Source organism: Amblyomma americanum, chromosome 4, assembly GCF_052857255.1.
Source record: "Amblyomma americanum isolate KBUSLIRL-KWMA chromosome 4, ASM5285725v1, whole genome shotgun sequence".
Taxonomy (NCBI): domain Eukaryota; kingdom Metazoa; phylum Arthropoda; class Arachnida; order Ixodida; family Ixodidae; genus Amblyomma; species Amblyomma americanum.
The window spans coordinates 194,317,699-194,340,437 of NC_135500.1; the positions used below are offsets into that span (position 1 = coordinate 194,317,699).

The following is a 22,739-nucleotide window of genomic DNA, read 5'->3' on the forward strand; positions in this document are numbered from 1 at the left end:
AAAGCACTTCGGCTCAGCTTTAAGAATAGTCGGGTGGGAGTGACCCTTTATGTGTTTGAGAGGGGGCGAACCGGGCACTCGGGCGCCTTCAGTAGCCATCGTTCCGATCATTCTTTGCATTGAAGCGTTTTAAACCGTGACTGCCTTCCCTGAAACCGCCTATTAATTAAGCACATGGCATATAAACCGGCGCTTTCATACATGAAAGCTTGTGAAAAAGGCCTGCTTTACGCTTGGTGGTCGTGGCGTTGCTGTTGAGCCCAGGGACACGGGATCAGAATCCTGGCAGCGGCGGTCGCATTCTCACAATCATCGCCATCAGCATAGGCCTATCTACATCCACCGCAGGACAAATTTCTGCCGCCCCCTGATACTCTTGCCTTCTCTTGGAATCCGTTACTCTTAACGAATTGCATGCTCTGCCCATGCCCATTTCTTCTTGATTTCTACTAGGATATCATCAACTCGCGTTTGTTCCTTGACCTACGGTGCTTTTTTCGTGTCTCTTAACGTGGCACCTATCATTTTCCTTTATATAGCTCGCTGTGTCGGCCAGAATTCAAGTCCAAAGCTTCTCGTTATCCTCCACATTTATGCCATATAGGTAACGGCAAGGTACAGCTGTTGTATACTTTCCTTTTCAGAGATATTGGTAAGCTGCTATTCATCACCTGAGAGTGCCTAAGAAATACTCTCCACCCCTTTATTATTCTCGCAGTTATTTCACTCTCGTGTACGAAAGGCCGCATTTTAACAGGGGCGATATGCAAACCGCCCTGTAGAGCCGTGCAGTGTTAGTTAACGTTGAAGAACCTTATTGTTGGACATTAATCTGGACCCCTCCACTATGGCGTTTGTCAAAGCCCATGCGTAAAAAAAAAATGTGTGATGAGTTTGATTTGAAATCGGTGACTTGAGACGTCACACTCATAAGGTATTTCTGATGGCGTCAGTTGAGTTTGTGATGCCTTTCTGTGTGATTTCTGACGCATAGAAAATAAATGAAATAAAATATAAATCATCTTCGATGTCATTTCTTTTAACGTTTCTTTGGCATCACATAGAGATGTTGTCTTAAACATGCTGTAAGCATTCATGGTATATACGCATCTTTCGCTGAAATAATACCACATAATGTCACACGTGATTTTTTTTTTGGTCTTTATTGCAGCCACACGTGATTCATCCTTTCTTGCAACGGGCTAATGTTATTCATCAGTTACTGAAGGCCTTTGGACAGAGTCAATGAGGAAGCTGTTAATAAATAGTTTTCTAAATAATTTTAGTACCGTTTATACAATCTACAGTAGGTACAAATCAAGAGATTTAATTACAAACTTCTAATACTTGACGCGCATCATTTGCATGAACAATACAAAAAAAAATATCTGGCACAGCGCTTGAAGTAGATTGTTTTTATAGGAACATCCTTTTTCGCATTGCGCCATTGTTTCTACACTGTTGGTCAATGTTTCACAAACACTGCCTAATTAAAACAGCGAAATGGGTATTAAAGGGACAGCATTCACGTACTGAGGGGGCGTGCTGCTCTGATGTTGTGATATACCAACCACGACTTGTGATGAGATACGGTGTGTTTTTTTTTTCCTTCCGTAAAGTTAGTGCAAAAACGCATCAAAAAATTATAATGTGACCCGATGCAAAACATTGCTTTTGTGATTAATTTATTTTGACTCGCCATAAATACAGCATACTATACCATACTTTTGTCCTGCAGTAGGCGCAGTTTGACAGGTAGTGATTATGACTCAAACATCATAGGGCGAACTCATGATCAGGAACTCGTTTTTGAGAGTACTGTTAAGCGTAGGGTTATTTTTGCCCTAATCAGAACCCGTGTAGATGGAGCACGTGTTTAAAACAAAAAAATAAATTAGTAAAAGCCTTGCCTTGCTCCCGACTAACGAAAACTGAATCCAATATCCGTACGACTCCCACCACGGCGCCAGGTCATACAGCTCGCATAAATCTGCTGGCCGGCGCATTAAATAACGCGGAGAGCGAGAATATATTTTTCTACTGAAGATCGTGATGAGCACGGAGGCCGCTACCGTGGGCAGGCATTGCCGGGGAGCCAATCAACCCTGAAAAAAGACAAACACGGGCCGTCGTCTCATGCTGCAATTTATGGGACCAATCGGCTCGGCGGCGTATCGACAAGACAATGCTCGACCCCCCCTCCATCTACGGAGCAAGGCGCGCTCCCGTGGCTCAAGGCAAAGCCGGCTTTGCGGTTAATTAAGCCTTGCTCGCGCGCAGGCAGATTGCCAATCTCCCACGAGGCGACCAATCATGCGGATTAGAGCCGCAGCTTGCACATAATATCTTCCTGTGCGGGGGCACCTGGCGCACCGATGTCGCGCGCATGTGTGGAAAAGGTGGCGCACGCTAATATAAAAGCCCGCGGAACCGGACCCCGGGGGAGACCGGCCCGGCACCGGGGTGTGTACATAGTGCCCGCACTTGTGCTGCTAAACCTTGGCGGCCACCATGGTGGGCGGAGTCCCGATGCCGGCTCGTCCTGCGATCTTCATCGGTTGTCCTGGTGTTGCTAGCCCCACTGGTGGCGCTGGCGGCGGTTGTGGCACCTCCTGACTGGGGATCGGCCCTGGAGCGCATGGAGAGACGGGTGAGTGCAACTTCTTTTTTTTTTTTTTTTACGGTAGAGGTAAGGATTAAGAGGGCGAGAGAGAAAGAGAGAGGGAAGATGAATACATTTATGAGCCTAGACCAAGGTGAACAGACAGTCATGGGGGGTAACTATGCATGACGAATATGCTTTGAGCGCCTTCTGCAGTCGAAGTGTGAGTTATATCCGCTGAAAAAGCTCGCGTGGTCCTAGGCTCATTTAGGGAGTGTCTGTGTAAGGGTCTGTCTCGTTTCACGACCACGAAAACGCTATGCAAAGCGGTCTTCAGAATGGCGATCAGGGTCCCAATCGACGGTAGTGTGCCCTGGACACTTTTTTTGTATTCTAGTATACGTGATCGAAAGGAGAATAATTGGTGTCACGTTAAGAGACAGGAAGAGGGCTGAGTGGGTCAGGGATCAAACACCGGGTTAACGACTTCCTAGTCGCAATCAAGAGGAAGAAAAGGGCTTGGGAAGGGTACGTAATGCGAAGGCAAGATAACCGCTGGTCCTTAAGGGTAACGGAGTGGATTCCAAGAGAAGGCAAGCGTAGCAGGGGTCGGCAGAAAGTTAGGTGAGCGGATGAGATTAAGAAGCTTGCAGGGATAAGGTGGCGCAGCAGACACAGGAATGGGTTAATTGGTGGTACATGGGAGAGGCCTTTTCCCTGAGTGGCCATATTCATGTTGATCACTATGGTGCTATTAATGTGTTGGATTGGTTCGGCATCTGCCATAGAACTTCCTTCAGTCCATGGTTTTTACAGCTTACGAACGTCACACAACGCCTCCAAAAGCGTATACGTACTCATGACTTCTGAGCTGTGTTGCCCTGTTTTTATATTGCGGGTGCTGACATCATTAGGGTCATACGTGAACCGATTGCGAAGCTCCAAAAAGATTCTATTTATGAATATTAGAAAGTCATTCCGCGCACATTTCTCCCCAAGTTTTCGAAGTGGCATTTTTATACATCGGTTACTGCGTCGACCACTTCACTGTCTCTAGCGAGGTAGATTGCTTTGCATACTTTGTCTGTTCTTGCATTGGGACTGCGTATAAATAAAACATATACTATTCCAGGGGCGCATTTAAATGGCAGATGGTGATCCTCCCTACTCTAAGGTGAAAATTTTCGTAGGAAAACCATGTTGAACCCCGTTTTGTCGACGAAAAAGTCCAAGAAATACATGGTTAAAATGGGACCAACCCTACCCAACCGCCCCCGCCCCGAGTGACCCACAAGTCCGCTCCTGCACTGTTGTAACGGTAACAGCTTTGGTTAAACGGTAAACACAAACCTGATAGCAACACAATTCCCAGAAAAAATGTCCAATTTCCAGCTGCCACAGATACAGAATGTCTGCTGTAAAATCCCTCACTGCAAGAGCGAGCCCTCTCGGACAGCTACTTATCAGAAGCAGGTCGTGGAATGATTTTGAATTTTATTATTGATTTATTGTATGTGTCCAAGTATGCACGAACAGTTTCACTGCGTTTAGATTACAAAATCTGGCTAATTTAGTTGATTTATTATTATTTTTTTTTGAATGAATGTGCCAGACATTTTTCACATTTCTGCAATGTATTGCCCAGTGTACAAAAAAAAATGGTGAGGTCCAGAACTTTTCATCCAAAATTTTCACTATCTGGGTTACGGGATTAATACGGGATTAAGGTAGTTTGACCCGGTCAGATTCCCGGGCTGCTGGACGTTAGCCTTGCTGATTTACTTTCAGTTCCGCAGCAGTATGATTTCTGACACCATTAGTCGGAGTGAATCGCTTTCCAGAACGCGCTATGCGTGCAGCCATGATCACGTGTCATCGCCTTCAATTGTCCTGCGCTACGCTACGACACAACGGTCTCTTCAACACATGTGTGACGTAACAGTTCAAGTGTTTTAAAGTGTCGTTTAATTATCCCCGCGTAAAAATATCTATAGACGCCCATACCTTCCTACGGGAAAGAAAGGCTGATATTTCCGACTTATCCTAGCAGGCACGAGATTGTTCGAACCGGAGAAAATCGCAGGGAAGCTGATTACAAGCGCCACCGGTGGCGCTAATGCAGAAATTTTGCGCTGGAATAATGGGATCAGCGCCAACGGGTACAGTTAGAACAGAGCACGCTCTAAGCTCGACGAAAAGTGCTCTTGTAGACAGCCAAAAGCAGTAAGCGACGTTAGAGAGAGCACGGAGGCATAAACAGTTGGGAGATGACTTGTGACGCGGCTGAACAGTCCTGAAGTTACTGCTCTCAGGAATCGTCTTTGTGAACTCGACTTCTGGTAGCCTATAGCTTCTGAAGCTGGGCACAGTTGAGACAGCAGAGTGACAAAAACGAGGAACCGAACAGATGTCTAAAGAAAGCCTATTTACAAATGGTGGCAGGCACATAGCGCGGCTGCAGCGCCACCAGGGACAGCGGCATGGCCAAAAACTACTCTGTGCGCGCCAAACCCCGCCGAATTAGTCGAAAAATTGGTTTTTGAGGGAAGGGAATGGCTCAGTAACTGTCTCACATATCTCGGTGGACATCCGAACCGCGCCGTAAGGGAAGGTATAAAGGAGGGAGTGAAAGAAGAAAGGAAGAAAGAGGTGCCGCAGTGGAGGTCTCCGGAATAATTTCGACCACCTGAGGATCCTTAACGTGCAGTGACGTCGCACAGCACACGTGCGCTTTTTGCGTTTAACCTCCATCGAAACGCGGCCGCCGCGGTCGGGTTCGAACCCGGGTATTCCGGCTCAGCAGACGGGTGCCTTAACCATTGATCCACCGCGGCGGGTCAATGGCGTTTCGCGCTATAGCAGTTGCCTATGGCTATATTGCTGTCTGATTCGGTCCTCCAGCTGTTCGGCGTTGCTTGAGTTTTTATCTTTTTATGCGCCAAACACTTTTCACTTCTGCTTGTGACCAAACCTTTAGGCAGCTGTACCCATTCACGGGAATCTCAGGAAGTTAAAGAGGAGAAATAAAGGCGAGGAGGTTAACTAGAAGGAGGTACCGGTTTGCTACCCCGCACTGTTAGAAATGGATGGGGGGGGGGGGGGGGGTAAGAAAAGGAAGGAAAGGCAATCACACTGTGTACCGGCCACGATTTATAAATGCGCGTCCACAAACCGCGACTGACATGCCGCTGCAGAAGTGAATTTTCGGCTCGCAGAAGCCTTGAGGTATGTACACATCGCTGTCCCATGATCGCTTGTAGCGAAGAAGGTATCGAAGTACACTGCGCAGCTGAATAACCAGAATGTTCCAAGTTGACGAGCGTCTTTTTTGTTCAGGAGCTTGCGACACATCCGTTTAATTCCGAAACTCGGATCATTCGAATTGATTTTACGCAGCCTGGCTAAGACGAATCAGGGGAAGTCTTGTGTATTCTTCCTTAAGTTCTTCTCGCGTGTCATCCAAGTGCTCCATTTTGTCCCTCGGTAGTCGAAATGTTTGCAGTGGCGGTTTTTTTCTACACTTCTGACATACGCAAGCCTATAGTGTTACAGCAGCTTTACAGCGGTAAACATTACACGATCCAGGCGCTGTAGCAACGCGGCGACAAGCTCCAGCCACATCTGTCAGGCAGAGCGAATATTGGTCCCCCAGAAATCCTTGCATCCAAACGCGTTGGAACGCCGAGCGCTTCCGTGCAGGAATTACTTCCCAGGCGTCACGATTGTTGTGTGCCGAGGTGACGCATTGAGGCGCTGATTTTTGAATTGGTAAGCGAGAAAAAAAAAAGCGAAATATCAAAAGCATCAACAGAACTGCAAGCTTTCGGAAATATGCGTGGAGGAGTAGTGAAGGGTTCCCAGTATACCAGCCTCTCGCAAGGGAGCGATAGGGTACACAGAGACCACAGCGGCCAGGCGAGACTCGCCTGCTTTGTGTGTGTATATATAACCCAGCACGGCCGGAGACGTCCGCGCAAGGTAGAGGGGGGGGGGGGGGGGGGGGGCTCTCGCACAAACGCGGGCACGTTTGATACCGGTGCGACGCATCACGCAGCCGTGACGGCGCGCGTGACGATGTCCCTATTACGGCGCATAAGCCGCTCTCTCCCCTCCTTCGCCTCGCCACTTTTCCTCCCCTGGATGGGCGCTAGCTAAAGGACAACGTAAAGAAAGAAAGAAGGAAAGAAAGAAAGAAAGAAAGAAAGAAAGAAAGAAAGAAAGAAAGAAAGAAAGAAAGAAAGAGAAAGGAGGAAAGAAGGCGTCTTTTTATTAGTTTTACCATCTCGGCGTCGTCACCACTTTGTTTTTCCTCTTCTCAACGTTCGCGCGCGCTTGGCGTTGCAAGGGTGGTGGAAGTGAGAGTCGGGGAAAAAAAAAGGGGGGGGGGGGGGGTAGCAGCCTGCGATACCAGCATGTTATGCCACCAGCAAGCAGTCTTCTCCTTTCTGCCGAAGGTAATTGGTCGAGCGCGCGTCATGGTCCCGTGGCTGCGCGTGCTCGCTCCACAGAGAGAGCAAACCAGACCAAGAAACAGCCCTTGGCGGCGTCGCATGGCGGTGCGTTTACGGTTGCTGCTGCTTCTGCTGCCGCTCGTGCAGGATCGCTTTCTTCTCTCTCCGACCGCGGTGGCCCCGATTTTGCACAGTCAGGCTACCCGACACCCGTTTTTCATGGAGCCCCGAGGAATAGCACACTCCTTATCCCCCCCCCCCCCCCCCCACACACACACACACACACACTTTCCACCCAACGCTCCTAGCTGCCTGCCTGCGGACATTTTCTTTCCCTTTTTGTTGTTCTTTTTCTCTCGCCCTGTGTCTCTCGCCGTGACGTTTTTATATATAATAATTATAATTGGTTTTTGGGGGAAAGGAAATGGTGAAGTATCTGTCTCATATATCGTTGGACACTTGAACCGCGCCGTAAGGGAAGGGATAAAGGAGGGAGTGAAAGAAGAAAGGGGTGCCGTAGTGGAGGGCTCCGGAATAATTTCGACCACCTGGATGCGGCGGCTGCGTTTTTATGGAGGAAAAACGCTAAGGCGCCCGTGTGCTGTGCGATGTCAGTGCACGTTAAAGATCCCCAGGTGGTCGAAATTATTCCGGAGCCCTCCACTACGGCACCCCTCTCTTCCTTCCTTCTTTCACTCCCTCCTTTATCCCTTCCCTTACGGCGCGGTTCAGGTGTCCAACGATATATGAGACAGGTACTGCGCCATTTCCTTTCCCCCCAAAACCAATTATTATTATTATCTTTAACGTGCACTGACAACGCACAGCACATGGGCGTCTTTTTAACAATAATAATTGGTTTTTGAGGAAAGGAAATGGCGCAGTATCTGTCTCATATATCGTTGGACACCTGAACCGCGCCGTAAGGGAAGGGATAAAGGAGGGAGTGAAAGAAGAAAGGGGTGCCGTAGTGGAGGGCTCCGGAATAATTTCGACCACCTGGGGATCTTTAACGTGCACTGACATCGCACAGCACACGGGCGCCTTAGCGTTTTTCCTCCACAAAAACGCAGCCTCCGCGGTCGGGTTCGAACCCAGGAACTCCGGATCAGTAGCCGAGCGACCTAACCACTGAGCCACCGCGGCGGGTCCTTAACGTTTTTGTACGAATCTGCTTTAACAACAACAACACTGTGTTTAGGTACAGCGTCGAAGGATACCATGTGCAAGTACGGATACGGATGACAAAAGTAGATCGATGACGTCATTTACAAAATACCTTTGCGTTAAGCTATACGCAATACTTCAGCGGGATTCCCTGAACTCGTTTGCGAAAACGCGGCTTCAACTTCGAGTTGTTGATTCATTCGTCTTGATCCTGCCTAATCGGTAGCCTGGCTATCTGATTAGGGGTTGTATATGCATGCTTTTGTTTGACTGCGTCCTCGGGTTGGGGCCTCTGAATAGGTCTAATTGCTACTGGACTCTGTGCGAACACCAGGAACATACGTGTAGCTTTATCTTCTGGTCGCAATGTGGTACTCAAGTGGATGACGTCGACGAAGATGTACTTTTCAGTGATCGGTGCACTATAGCTGTAACATACATAGCCCGGGCTAATAATAATAATAATAATAATTGGTTTTTGTGGAAAGGAAATGGCGCAGTATCTGTCTCATATATCGTTGGACACCTGAACCGCGCCGTAAGGGAAGGGATAAAGGACGGAGTAAAAGAAGAAAGGAAGAAAGAGGTGCCGTAGTGGAGGGCTCCGGCATAATTTTCGACCACCTGGGGATCTTTAACGTGCCACTGACATCGCACAGCACACGGGCGCCTTAGCGTTTTTCCTCCATAAAAACGCAGCCGCCGCGGTCGGGTTCGAACCCGGGAACTCTGGATCAGTAGTCGAGCGCCCTAACCACTGAGCCACCGCGGCGGGGTGCGAGAGAATTTTCTTGTGGTGGAGGGCTCCGTATATGGATCGCGTAGTTTGCCTCAACGCCTGAAATTTGATAAATTTGCACAGTCTTTAGAGCACCTTAAAAGAGTGAGCTCCGGTGTCATTCGCCGAGGGCTTGCTGGTGTTCGTGTTCAGTCGTGGCATGCCTGTCACGAGGTGCATTGTGCCAGCTGCTTGGTCGCCTGTTTGTTTAGCTTGTATGTAACCCCTCATAGCTTAACTGCTTCGCAATTAAGTGTATGTCGATGATTCTGGATACAGCCGACATTCAAACCTCACCACCTGCGCAAAAAAAAAGAACTTATTTTGCCCCTATACTTTAGCATTATTGAACAAACCATTGCGAGACTCTGAGGGGCAACCGGTCCTGACATTCAATTGCCGACCCGAATGCTAGCCCTAGGCCCACCTCGTGTCTAGTTCTTTGTGCAGCCTATCCTGCTCGTCTTTTCGAGATCACGTGTTCTAATGCGTGGCCTTCATTTCTTCTTGTCCTGAGTTGTCTCCGAAAACAGCTCACCGCAGCAATGGCCTAGTCGTTTTGCGCATCCGCCTCGCATGCGGGAGGGGCCAGGTTCGATCCTCAGTGCCGCCAGGTACCCACCGGTGACACAATGGGTATAAACTTTCCCCTGCCTGGTGCTCGGCTTCTTTAGGGTGAAAATGCTTGGGAAATGGGGTCTTTGACGCCACCTTGAGTAGAAACAACCTTGTGCCATGTCGCTTCTTGGCCACAGATGCCCTTGCGCCATAAAAATCGTCATCATCATCATCCGAAGACAGCTTCTTGTCTCAAACGTATATATCCACCAGCTCTCTACATCTTCCCTCTGCTCGTCCCCGTGCCCTGTACTTTTCGATGTCCATCCCTAATATTGTCTGGATGCCCATTCTAGATTAGTACGTACTAAACACATGTAGCTGCATCCGAGTACACCTAATGCGCTAAAATACATTGTATGTATACATGTATTCATAGCGGCTTTGGTCACAGGGAGGCCTGCACCACTCTCTCCAAAAAAGAAAAAAATAAAGAGCACGTTTGCGCGAAGGCGACAACACGAAACTACCGGAGCGCGACTCGTCATCCCTCCAACCGTGAAAGCGCGATAGATAAATACACAACTCTTGGCGAGTGTGCCCAGCGGCGGTGACACCCTCCATAAAAGACTCCGGCCGCGGGTCGTAAAAAATAAAGCACGTTCGTGCGCGTCAAAAGTGCAGGTAGGAGAAGGAAGTGGCGGAGGATAACGCGAAGGAGCAGCGCCTCTCTCTCTCTCTAAACGGCGCGCCTTATCGGGACCCCCGATCTCCGAGGCCGTTATCTCGGTACACGACCGCCGCGCGCGGTGAGCAGTTAAGACGAAGAGGCGTAAAAATCTCGCGCGGCTGCAGGGGCCGCCGCGGATCACGGCGGCCCGCTCGCGCGCAACCATATACGCGCGCATTGCAGCACGCCGTGGGGGAAGACCCGTTATACAAGGAGAAAGAGAAGGGAGGGAGAGAGCGATAACACGCACGAGTAAACGGCGAACTACACACGCACAACACAACCCGCAGGTCCAGCCAACTGACCGCAGCAGCCTGATGTCCATAGAGGCACAGTGTGCGTACCACGCGCACCAACGCCACTGCCAGCCGCGGGAAACAACGGCTTGTTCTGCCGCGGCACGCCGGCAACTGCTCTTGCTGCTGGTGCCGCTGCAGCGGCGGCACGTTGCAGCACGTCCCCCCCCCCCCCCCCCCTCCCCCACCCGCGCCACGCACCACCAACGGCAGCAGCACGCGTCGGCGCCTGGCGCGTGAGGTGCGCGCGGCGCGCCGGAGATAAGCACGCAAATGAAGCGCCTCGCTGTGAACGCGCGGGGAGTAGTTGCTCCAACGAAGCGTGATGCTTCGCTATCGGTTCCATTGGGCTTATTTGGAAACTGGATAATGGCTCCTCCGCCGGGGAGAAGAAAAAGCAAGAGGAAGGGAAGGGAAGGGGGGTGGGGGGGGGAGGGGTGCAGGCTATCTGCTTCTATGCAGAGGAAGAAGTGCAAGGAGAACTTTCTTTTTTTCTCTCCCCCTTGCGTCGGTGGCCGCTGCTGGTGCAAGTGAGAGGACTCGCCCCCTCCTTCCCCTCTCAGGGCCTTCGTGGGGCTGCTAATATAGTGACCTTGCTGGCTTGCGTGCCATAATCGGAGTTCTTTAATTTCTTAATTCGTTTTGGCGGACGTATATGTATGCGCCGATGGGGAAGAGAGCCGTGCTTGCATATAGCTTCTGGGGCGTCTAGAACGGTGCTTATGTTTGGTTCCTGTGTTGTTTGCGGGCTGCTTTCCGTATTGTCATCGAGGGAGGTATCTGTCTGGCTTTTTTTTTCCTTCTCAGACTAGAAATAAAGTAAGCCTTGATTTCACTTTGCGAATGAGGCAGGCGCAGGTAAACGCAAATATTCCCTTACATGATTGCCTTTTGGGGTGTGTGCCTGAAGGAAACAAGACCTGTGCGAGTATGGGAAGCCGTCACTGTAGTATCGACCACTGTCTCTAATTGGTATTGTGAACTTTATTCGTGTTTTACCGAGTTTGGTGTGGTCCGCCATTCTGCACTCACTGGATCGCATAGTCAACGGTCCCTAGCTCAGCCAGGTCGAGCCGATCACTATAGCACAGGCTCCTTATATGTCTTCGGAATGTTGCGCTGCATTCCTGTTTACGGCGCATTGTTAATTTCAGTGGGAGAGCGGGAAAAAATGTCAAAAATAATGATTCTCGGTAATATGAAGGGACCAGCGCAGCTAAGCGGCGGTACTGCTCGTCGACACGTGCGGTATGCTGACGTTGGTCACCGATCTCAAGCACTACTCACACAGGCGGAACTGGCTCAAGGCAGCGTTCGCGGGGTGCCATGTGTCCGATCCGAGCCATTCCCCCGCACGCTCCGTCATCCCTCATTCCTCTTTTCCCCTCTGACCTCCTCTCCCGCTTTCCTCTTCATTCTCTTACTGGCCAGCGATGGTCGTCACTCAACCCATAGAAACGGCAATAGACACCCTTAGCATACCGTGTACCATGCTACCGTAATCGAAGTACGGTATCTCGCCTACTAGCAATAAGCATGCGCTGATTGGTCCCGATGCGCAAGGCTTGCGCGCAGCTGCCGGCACCTGGCGCCATCTGACGGCCTCTAGGCGATCTGCGCATGCGCAGTGACAGCGCGGGGGCTCCCGGTGCTCCCGGTCACGGTAACGGCAGCACGGTACACGGTATGCTAAATGTGCCTAATAACAGCTGCGCTGTAAGTACCGGCGGCTGAGAAATTAAAACGTCCCGCATGCAGTACGGTTAATGCAGTTCACGCGGCCCACGGGCCGGGCCCCTTCGTATTCGTGACACTTTATGCCAGGTGGCAGACTGTCGCAATATAAAAAAAATTGACAGACGATTACGATAGTCGGGTAATGCGATATTTGAGCGCAGCCCTTCACACGCCACTTGCCTCCACTCTCGCCAAGGGGTAGCGTTTAGCTCTGCTACTACCTGCCAACACGCCACCTGTCAGATGCCGTAACACGCCACCTGTCAGGTTACAGGCAGGGTATGAAGAGATTCTCCAGTGTTGTCACAGTGAAGGTTTATTTTGCGTTTGTATCGAACAGTATATAGTGTCCCACCTTGGTGGAAAAGGTCAGGGGATCCCAGGCGCCCGGCGTTGAGAGATTCGCGGGCGAGGCGACGCATCACCTCCTTCCTGGGATCCCACTGTGATCCCATTGTGGCTGTGCAAATGGAGTCTGGCAGGGGCCTGTTGTAGATCGTTTCCGAGTACTGCTGGGAATGCGACCCATATGAATCGCGCGTATGGCTTGTATCTGATCGGTGTACTATAGCCGGAGGCGTTAAGGAGTTCCTGGCGAGATTCCGTGTGTTGGTGACTACTACAGGGAGGACCTCGAGGTTGGAGGAGTGCAAGCATCCCAGGGAGGATGTCGTAATCTGACCGTCACGTCCAATAGAGTATGAGCAGCAGCGCCGACCTCAGTTCGTGGAGCATGCGTTAGCGTGGCGACTAACGAATCGTCCCAATTCCTTAACACGTCGCGGCCGACGCCAATCTGGTAGACTGGCTGTTAATTTAAACTCAAGAGTTGAGGAAGGCCAGAGGCACACGCGCTTCGAAAAAACCCAGTCCACGCAAACGCTTCATGTTTCACTGAGTCATAGGTGTAACGTTAAGAGACCGGAAGCGGGCAGAGTGTGGTGAGGGAACAAACGCGGGTTAAGGACATCCTGGTTCGAAATCAAGAGGGAGAGATGGGCTTGGGCAGGGCATGTTATACGGAGAGTTGGTACCAAGACGGGGCAAGCGTAGCAGGGAACAGCAGAAAGTTACGTGGGCACTGACTGACTGACTGAAAACTTTATTTTGTAGATGAGATCAAGAATTTTGCGGGCATACGGTGGGCGCAGCTGGCAAAGGACAGGGGTTAATTGGAAATACATGGGGGAAGGCCTTTGCCCTGGGGTTGGCGTAGTCCAGGCTGATGATGGTGATCCTTCTGCGCCATTTAACAGCTCAACGAAATATCGCAGTAAGTGAATCTATTCATTCATTCAGCAGCCAAGAAGAAGTTGTCCGCTGGCCTGGGGCACAAGCAGTGCAGGATGTCAAGCAAGTTTGCTGCGGTTCGATGACGCTGTCTCTCATCGGCGTCATTTAGAGAAAAGAGGGAAACAGAGAGCGAGAAATCGTTTACGAAGCGCCAAGTTCCGCTGCCCATTTCTACCACTCCTCGCCCGCGATGTTCTTGACGTGCTAGACCTCAAACGAGCAGCAGATGACTCGCACCGGAGACGTACGCTTGCGAGACCCAGATAACAACAGCCTGCGGCTATTCGGAAAGGAGAGAGAGAGAGAGAGATATAGAGAGAGAGAGGGGGGGGGGGAATGGAAGCAGTCACGAGGTGGGGCTCGCATCCATCTGGCTCTGAATGCCGGAGGGTAATGGCCCATATTCCCCGCAGTGTACGATGTGGCAGGGTGTACGGCGGAGCACGGAGAGAGAAGGAGAGATCGCCTGGCTGGCGCTCAGAGGTGGTGGGAGCAGGAAAGGCGCGTAGATGGAGCGGCGATGGATAATGGGAAGAGGAGGGGGAAAGGGCGTTTTCCGCGACGTGCACACACAGCGCAAGCTGGACGTGTGCGTGAGCGCGTGAAATGCGCGAAATCCTGCGAACGCCGCAACTGACAGCGGAGTGGGGAAAAAAAAAATGAGAGAGAGACGCACCGTTTGCGCACGGCATCGTTTTAGACGCGAGATCACAAAGAGAGGGAGAGGGTGAAATACGAGAAAAAGGACCCAGCTGAATCGAGGAGCGAAAAGCGAATGAAGGCACAACGAACCAGGCGATTATTACTGTCACTGAAGACGTTTTTTTTCTTGTTCTGCAGCATTTAGCCCATGCAAGAAAAAAAAAATGCTGGGGAATGAGAGTTATGTCATCCGGCCGACCTCCGAAAGCCAAGCCCTTTCTTCTTTCTCTCTCTCTCTCTCTGTTCTGGCTCGGTGAAGGCGGCCCCGCTTGAGGGCCAAGACCAGGCCCTGGTCAGTGAAACGGGCCACGGACTGTCATGTGGAGCTGACCCTCTTCCTTTTATTTCTTATGCCCATAAAATTCAATTCAATTCAATTCTTTTATTTTTCCAGAAATAAAGGATCAAGAGCTAAAAGCTGTCTCGACAGCTTGACCAGGCCCATGACCCGTTCTACAAGGCAATAGGTTTACAGCAACAGGTAGTGTCCATATTAATTAACATCAATTAAGAAATGCAAATATCACGTGACCCTCCCTCCATGGGTACGTATTCCTTTCTGCATGATTCGGGGATTCTATATTGGCATGGAAGACATCTGCAGGATTAAATTCATCGCTCCGCCTCGCCCTCGCTGAGCGGTTGACAAAGTATTTCGGAGGTATATGCAACAGCTGTACATTACAATTGTGCTGATACAATTAGCCATTTAAGGTCGTTTGGGCCATAGATGTTCACCACAGCAGAAACACGGGGGCCCCATGGGTTCCAAAAATTTTTCTGAGAATTTAGCAAAGGGAAGCATGCTTAAAGACCCTTTCTGGTGAGTTCACGTCAATTATTTACCCAAGTCCTCTGTTCGTGACTTATAAGACTAGCTGTGACTTCTTTCCTTTCTGCTTCTCAGGCTCCATCAAATATCCTTCCTATGAGCGCACTCCACATGTAACGTTGCTACACGTTTCCACTTGATCCAAGTCGAGGAGCTGGCTTGCTAAATCCCACATGGCGCTACATGCATACGTAGTTGTAGAAATGGCGGCAAAGAAATGTGCTTGTAATCAAAGATAAGTAAAGAAAAGCATCTGATCCAAATGTGTGTGGCTGTGACGCAGCTAGAGCAGATTACATCACGAATAATTTGGAAGAGCGCAAACTTGACAGAGACACGTGATGACGACGACGTTGGAAGTGCCTGTCCAACGTCGTCTTCTCTAATGCTCTTGTTAAGTTTGTGCTCTCCTCAATAAATTCTTATCGAATTGCCCGACTACTCACATTAATCCAGCCCGGACGCTCGCAGAGCACCATACTATACCGGCTTGTGCACGTCGGTATGCTGTTCTCTACAGCCTAGGCAGACGTTTGACGTTGAGAGTCTTAATTTTGGAAATAAAGCCGCACTGAATGAAAAAAAAATACCGTGTACACTGTTACGTCTCGCCTTCGACGCGCGGTAAAGCCGGCGCGGATGCAACGGACGCCGCGGCTTCGTTCATCGCGGCCGCAACGCCTCCCGCCAAGCGCGTCCAGGCAGGTTTCAGTGCCACGTGTCGTCGTGCGTGCGTGTGTGTGTGTGTGCATGTTTTGCCCACGCTTGTCAAAGCGCGGCAGCCGGGGAGAGGAGCTCCCCAACTAGGAGGCGAGGAGGTCTGACCGGCGCCGGCCTGGCGGACGCGCCCGTCACGCCTGAACATGTTCATGCGTCGCCGTCTTGTGCGACTCATCCCAAGCCGCTCCTTCTTGCCCTCGACTCCGAGGGTATATAAAGAGAGCTGCCCCGGACGCCAGGGAGAGACTTCGATTTCTTCCTGCGAGTAACGTGGTCGCCCTGACCGGCTGCTCTTTTGCGATGCCAGAATAAACTAGTTGTTCTGTTGCCAGTCGACTCTTCCTTTGCCGGGACCTTCGGATGTTTCCAGCTTTGCCCCAGGCCGCCAGGCCAACGCTACCCTTGGGGCTTGCAACCCATTTGCAACAACACTCAGCCAAGGGCGGTGCTCGGATATGGTCAGCTGCCCCCAACTCGACAGCAAATAATTTGGAGGAAAACATTAACGGGCACGCCTAATTACATTGTGTGCTGGTAATGCAGTTGCACTAGAAACTGCTGGTGCATTTACATCTAGTTGTGTTTTTTGCGTTTATTTTATGCGCTAAATGTCTTGTGCTCTCGAATGGAAACAAGAAGGGCGCAGACTGTCAGGCATCCATTTGCCTTTTGGTCTGCGCCCTAGGCAACTGCACCATGCGTTGTCTGAATAAATACTTTGATCATGAACGGTGGTGCTTGCAGACCCCTATACACGTTGTCTGTCTGCACACAACCAGACGTAACTTCGTGTCATCTATAGTTGGTGATTAGATGTTTCCCCGCAGGCGTCCCAAGGTGGCCACATGGACGTGTAGTTGTCGCCATTGTTCTAGTAACGTCACTTCCTGGCTGGTGACGTCACTCCACCCAGCCTATGGGCAGATTTTGTGATTGACGACACATTCCTTTTTTTTTTGTCTCTATGAGGGTTCAATGAAAAAAACCTGCAAAAAGCGTTTCACTTGTCTATGAAGCTCCTTGCGAGACGTCACGCTCCGCGGGAGCTGCCAAATGACGACAGCAGCCGAGTAATACCGTTATTACCACTTTTCAGCATGTACCGCTGTGCAGCTGTGTGCCACTTAAAGCAGAATTCAGACGCCCGCACAGAAATTTCCGAGCACGAAGTGTCGCCGACGGGGCGGCTGAGAAGAGCATCGCATCAGCTCGATGCTCGGTTAAATTGGATTCGCGTTACTCGGTGTCCCCGGACATCGTTGTTAAAATTTTCCCCGTTTAAAAGTTTAAAGATTAAAAGCTTAAAAGTTAAAAGGCACCCACGAGTGATGCCCCTAGTCCCTTCTTAAAGAGCGTCGAAGGGCAGGGGACATCAGAAAGTGACGGCAACGTGCAGGGATGAGAAAACTGTCCATATATGACGCCAAAGTACGTCACTGTCACCCTATATGTCTCCGCTCCGTAAAATTGTTGTGCCGCCTTTTATGACTTACCCTCTTTATATAATGCAGTGTGTTCGCAGCAGGCAAAGCGGTGCGCACAGGTGCGAACTATGAGAAATAAAGCCCTAGGAAAACAGGAATGGTGCAGACAACCATTTGGAAAGTATACTTTCATATCGTAAACAGGAGCTTAGCAATGCCCTAGAGAGAAAGATAAATAACAGCCATATCAGTCAACTGTGACTTTAGATAAAACCATCCACATTTGCTGGCAATATTTGCCCGATGGGTGTGTTAACATGCGGTGGAGTTCAGAGCCACGACAGTCTGTGGCCTGCTGCAGCTCCGGAACTGTGCGTTTCGTCTGCAGTCGTCGAGGGAATTGTTGGACTTGATGTACACATAACCAAATTAAAAAAAAAAGAAATCTTTATGGTGTTATCGAACGGTAACGGCACAGCAACTGCTGCCTTTTCTACCGTCTTCTGAAATGTCTGTTCTTTAATGACTTTCAGTAATATCGAGCAACATCGACGTAATCCCTCACAATTTATTTGACATTATAAGTTGGAATCGCTAAAAAATAAATAAAATGTTTTGTCCTATATTTCTGCGCGAGGAAATTGTTGGACTTGATGCACACGTAACCAAATAAAAAAAAAAGAAATCTTTATGGTGTTATCGAACTGTAACGGCACAGCAACTGCTGCCTTTTCTACCGTCTTCTGAACTGTCTGTTCTTTAATGACGTTCAGTAATATCGAGCAACATCGACGTAATCCCTCACAATTTATTTGACATTGTAAGTTGGAATCGCTAAAAAATAAAATAAAATGTTTTGTCCTATATTTCTGCGATATGACAGATTTTTCGCCTATTCCGATCTGCATGTTTTGGGTCTCGCAATTGACCTCCGCGATTGGGGTCACCTAGCAACTATTTAAAAATTTCAAAACCATCAGCAGGTGCGCTGTTTTGAACTGAATATTCCAGTTTTTCACTCTGGCACTGTTATGCTCAAACATAGTTTTCTTTCCGCGTGCAATAGGCGTTTAGAGAGAGAGAAAAAAACTTTATTGGCGCCAGAAATTGGTCGATTCAGCGGACCCGGGTGTCTTCATGTTGAAGTTCCGAGTCTTCCAGGGGTGGTGCCCTTATTCCAGGGCCCCACTGAGTCTTGCTCCCTCATACGCATGCTGGACCAGTCCCTTTTGGACCGCCAGCACGCTGCTGTTGAGCAGGCTCTCCCACTGTTCCGCACTGGGCTCTTTTAGTTTATGGAATGAATAATTGTTTTTACACTCCCGTGTAATATGGTATAAAGTGGGGGTGGCTCCACACCACTTGCATGTGTCCGCGTACTGGCTCGGAAACATTCTGTGAAATATGTGTAAGTTATGAAAGCTTCCTGTTTGCAGTCTACGCCAACCGACTGCCTCATATTGCGAACTCTCTCCGCGCGCTCTGCCTTTGAACGAATTTTTATATCGCGACTGAGTGTTCTTACTTGGCGTTCCTTGTGCCCCCCTCCTTCCCTGTATAGCCTCATGTAAGGATGCAGAATATGAAATTGAATCAATCAACAAATAATTTCCTAACGTTTCTTCATACCAAACGCGCTCTGTGGCCTCCTGTATAACAGCTCCGGCCGTTCCGCCGTCCGTTTCTGTGTGCAGGGCGGCAGCCTGAGCAACGCGCAGCTGCAGTCGTGGCCGCTGCTGTCGCTGATGCCCCGCCAGGGCGCGCTGGAGTCGCTGCAGCTGCGCTCGCGACAGAGGCCCCCCCACGCGGCCTCCTACAGCGTCGAAGGGGATGACGACGGAGGCGTGGCCCTGGACTCGCAGGACGAGTCACGGAGGGCCAAGCTGCGCGGAAGTCAGTGCAGCAGTGCTTGCTTTGCAGCTGAGCTAGGCAGCATGACGCCTTTTCACTTCCCCTGTAGAGCTGCTTCCTTCGATCGAGCCATGAGATGGCGTTTGAGACGGAGACAGCCCCTGGCCCACCTTCGTTGCATACACTGAACACAGCGATATGGACATTAAATAACAACAAACATTAAACTTGTCTCTAGTCAAAGTAAAACAATTTGAAAATAGCGAAGAAAATTTTCACAGAGGAAAAGACCGAAAAAGAGAAAGACAAAGGCTGTACAGTCTCAAAAAGAAAAAAAGAATATGCGGGCGCTTTAGTCACCTTAAGAGTGGAATGCGATAGCGTTCACATTTGTCGCAGCTTCGGCTGCAACTTCTGTGTGTGTGTGTCTGCGTCAGTTTCTTTGCAGTTTTCCGTCCATCAATCGCCATATTCGAACTGCAAGCTGCAGTAGGTGTCCGTTTTGATGTCGACATTTGCACATATCACTTTGTTTTTCTTCTGATTTTTCATAGGCCGCTCACTCCGTGGTGGGCAAGTTGCGATGACGTCACGAGGTCAGGTGACCTCTCTCGACCAATCATTCCTCCCTCCCTCCCTTCGATGGAGTTCGGCCTCCATCTTGCGACCGCGTTTGGCCGGTGTCAGCGGCATGGGTTGATATGAATAAAATTAAAAGAACACATAAAGGAGAAGAAATATAGGCGCTCTCTGCGGAAACTGCCGCGTTTATCTCGTAATGATGCAGCTGCTGAGCATCCGAGCGCTTCTATGCTCTGGCGGCAAGCCCGCGTCGCACTCAAGATTCTGAAGACGCTTGCCGGCATTCAAATCATCCAACTCTATCAACCATGCAGTTATAAACTATACTGCCAAGCAGGCTATATTTGCTTCGCGCCGGCGTATGCTCAGGTTCCGTTCAGTGGTCGGAACACGCAGTTTTAACGCGCTAGCGTTAAAGCTTCCGTTCTGCTGCAGAAAATTCGGCGTTGTGAGTGAAAAATCCTCGGAGGAGCAACCTGGGTCACGTGACCTTATGACGTCTTCACAACCTGCCGATCGGATTGTGGACAAACTGACCACCGTGGCAGATGACGGTTAAACTAATGATTTGTCGCTCGGTAAGAGCAACCTGCTCTCACAAGCCCGGCACCGGTGGCAGCACCTGCCATCACAGGGCAGTGGCGCATCGCTTAACCGCTGCACCACTGCGCAAGGAGTGGTACGAGGACTCCCAGGGATCTATGCATGCAAAGTCGAGAAGGAACAATTCCGCATATATATGGGCATGAACCCACTAACCCTATCGCGTCATACCCTTAAGGCGGAGCTTAAGTGTCCTTTCCAATTCTTAAACACGAAATACATTTTACTCCCATTCTTAGCACACTCAGACGAACGTCGTGCAGGAACAGCGGCAAATCTGAGGCCGAAGATCAATACGAAATGTTCGAGAACTTACGAAGTTTTCCATCCGAATATTTTTCTTAGCGGTATACCAAACCAAACCTATAATCGTCTCCTTCCATGTTCCTTGAAATCATATAATAGTGTCGCTAAATCTTGAGCACATAAGGCTTTACATCGAATACCGGGGAGGCCAGCGCTAGCCGCTACATAACTTCGATTTAACGTGTATTGACTGGAACTCGCGAGAATCTCACTTGTTAAGGAGTTAAACTGTATTGTGTTAGAGAAGAACGTAGCTGCGTTGGCACTGCAAGCAACAGTAGTTCAAGTGCGATATTTCTTTTTATTCTGTTGTGATTTTTTGGGGTTAGTAGTTGTATTTTTTTCTCCTTACAATATATTCCTTCCCTTTTCAGAGGCCTGCTACTTCAAGATCTGCCCTTTCAACACCCGAGCCCTGTAGCGGTCAACTTGGAAAGCAACTTCACACCACTCAGACTTTGCCCTGGAATAAAGATCTGCTGCCCAGCAAATACTTCATGCTAATTTTGTGTAGTGGTCATATATGCTGCACCATATGCATCAAACCAATGCGCACACAGAAAAAAGAGAGCAGCAAACATAACTATCCGATACTTTTACTGGCAACCGTGATCTTGTGAATCTGGCCGTTGCGGATGAGGCGCGTGAGTTTGATGTTTGATGTTTTGATGATGTTTTGAGTTTGATGTTGAGGCTTGAGAGGCACGTGAGTTTGATGTTTGTGCGTTTGATAGTCAGTTCAGATTAACCGAAATTTCAAATTAAAGAAAAATGTGACCCTGGAATCGGATGTCGCTCTCACGCGAATGCCCTTTCCAGCCCAGCCCCCCCCCCCCCCCCCCCACACACACACACACACACACACTAAATAAAGAAGAAAGTGATAACGGCTGCACCATGGATGTGGAATTAGAAGCAAGCAGAGGGGCCGGGGTCCGCATCCCTGCCCTAAAAGAAACACTGGTTGAGGAATCCTTTTACCAAAAAACCACACACACCATCCCCCCCACGCCCATTTTTCTTCTAAAAAAGAAAAAGGGGCCATGATCGTCTTGCATATGACTCCTATGACCTCCCTTATGTTAAGTGACCTCTTAGAGCTGAGGCTGAAACATCCTGTCGCAGTACGTTGAACGCCTCTTCAACTTTTTTTCTTCTCAACGAGTAGAGCACGGTAGAACACGAAACAAAGGACGATGTCATCAAAGTTGACGCACCTCTGGCCACCGAGTCGCCTTTTCGCTTTTGGTTCACTCTACTGAAAACAAGTGCGGTTCGTGACTTAACAAGGCGAGAGCGGAGCGTTATCTCCCCGCACGTCGGGAGCAGCTGCTGCAGGGAGGGTGTCGTTTCGCGGAAGAAAGCAACTAACGAGAGCCGGCGGCTAATTTTCTCTCGAGCCAAAAACTTGGCGGAGAGGCGGAGGGGAGGGTGGTTTAGTGAAACTCAGTCACGCCACATACCTGGAACTCCATCGCCGAGACGTGCGCTTGTAGAAGATGGGGCTGTGTGCCGGAAACACCGTACCGGCGGAGCCAGCATACCACGTTTTTGCATGTCTACTTACTCGCATAACATTATGCGCCAGCCTCGGACTTTTTCACCTCCTAGCAGCATTGAAGTGCGTTTCTCTGACCGTTGGTCGAAGTTCGGAAAATGACTGGAACAACTCGCTGGAACAAAACAGGCGATCGAAGAACCCAGAAAATACGCATGACTCAACATGATTGCGGCTGGTATTTCAACTGTGATATAATAGTATGGCGTATCCTGTTGCTAGTGATATTGGGATACATTAGTCATCAAATGATTGCTGTGAAAAGACAGTTACTGCAAATACATGCAGAATAAAATTATCCCGATAAATTATGAGCTTACTCAAGGTTCCGATCCGGGAAGTGCGGCAAAAGATAAAAGCGGGAAAGGGAAGTGGCGGGGGCAATTCTGGTTTCTAATGTGAACCACGTGGTAATAAACATCAGTAGCAGCACGCTAAAAAAATAATGAAGCAAACAAACACTAGCAGGGGGAAATGTAGATGGGGAGGGGCTAAAATCCTTCGTATCATTTCCTTTCTTATGTAGAAATGTTTCTTATGTAGAAATTT

At 49.6% G+C, this 22,739-nt stretch overlaps 1 pseudogene across 1 annotated transcript; it reads left to right on the forward strand.

The window, feature by feature from the left end:
* Nucleotides 1-2,486: 2,486 nt before the first annotated feature.
* LOC144127488 (uncharacterized) lies at nucleotides 2,487-21,122 on the forward strand (annotated as a pseudogene). Its single transcript, XR_013313533.1, has 3 exons — nucleotides 2,487-2,650; nucleotides 18,985-19,183; nucleotides 21,007-21,122. The product of XR_013313533.1 is annotated as an uncharacterized LOC144127488 (transcript).
* The last annotated feature ends 1,617 nt before the right edge of the window (nucleotides 21,123-22,739 follow it).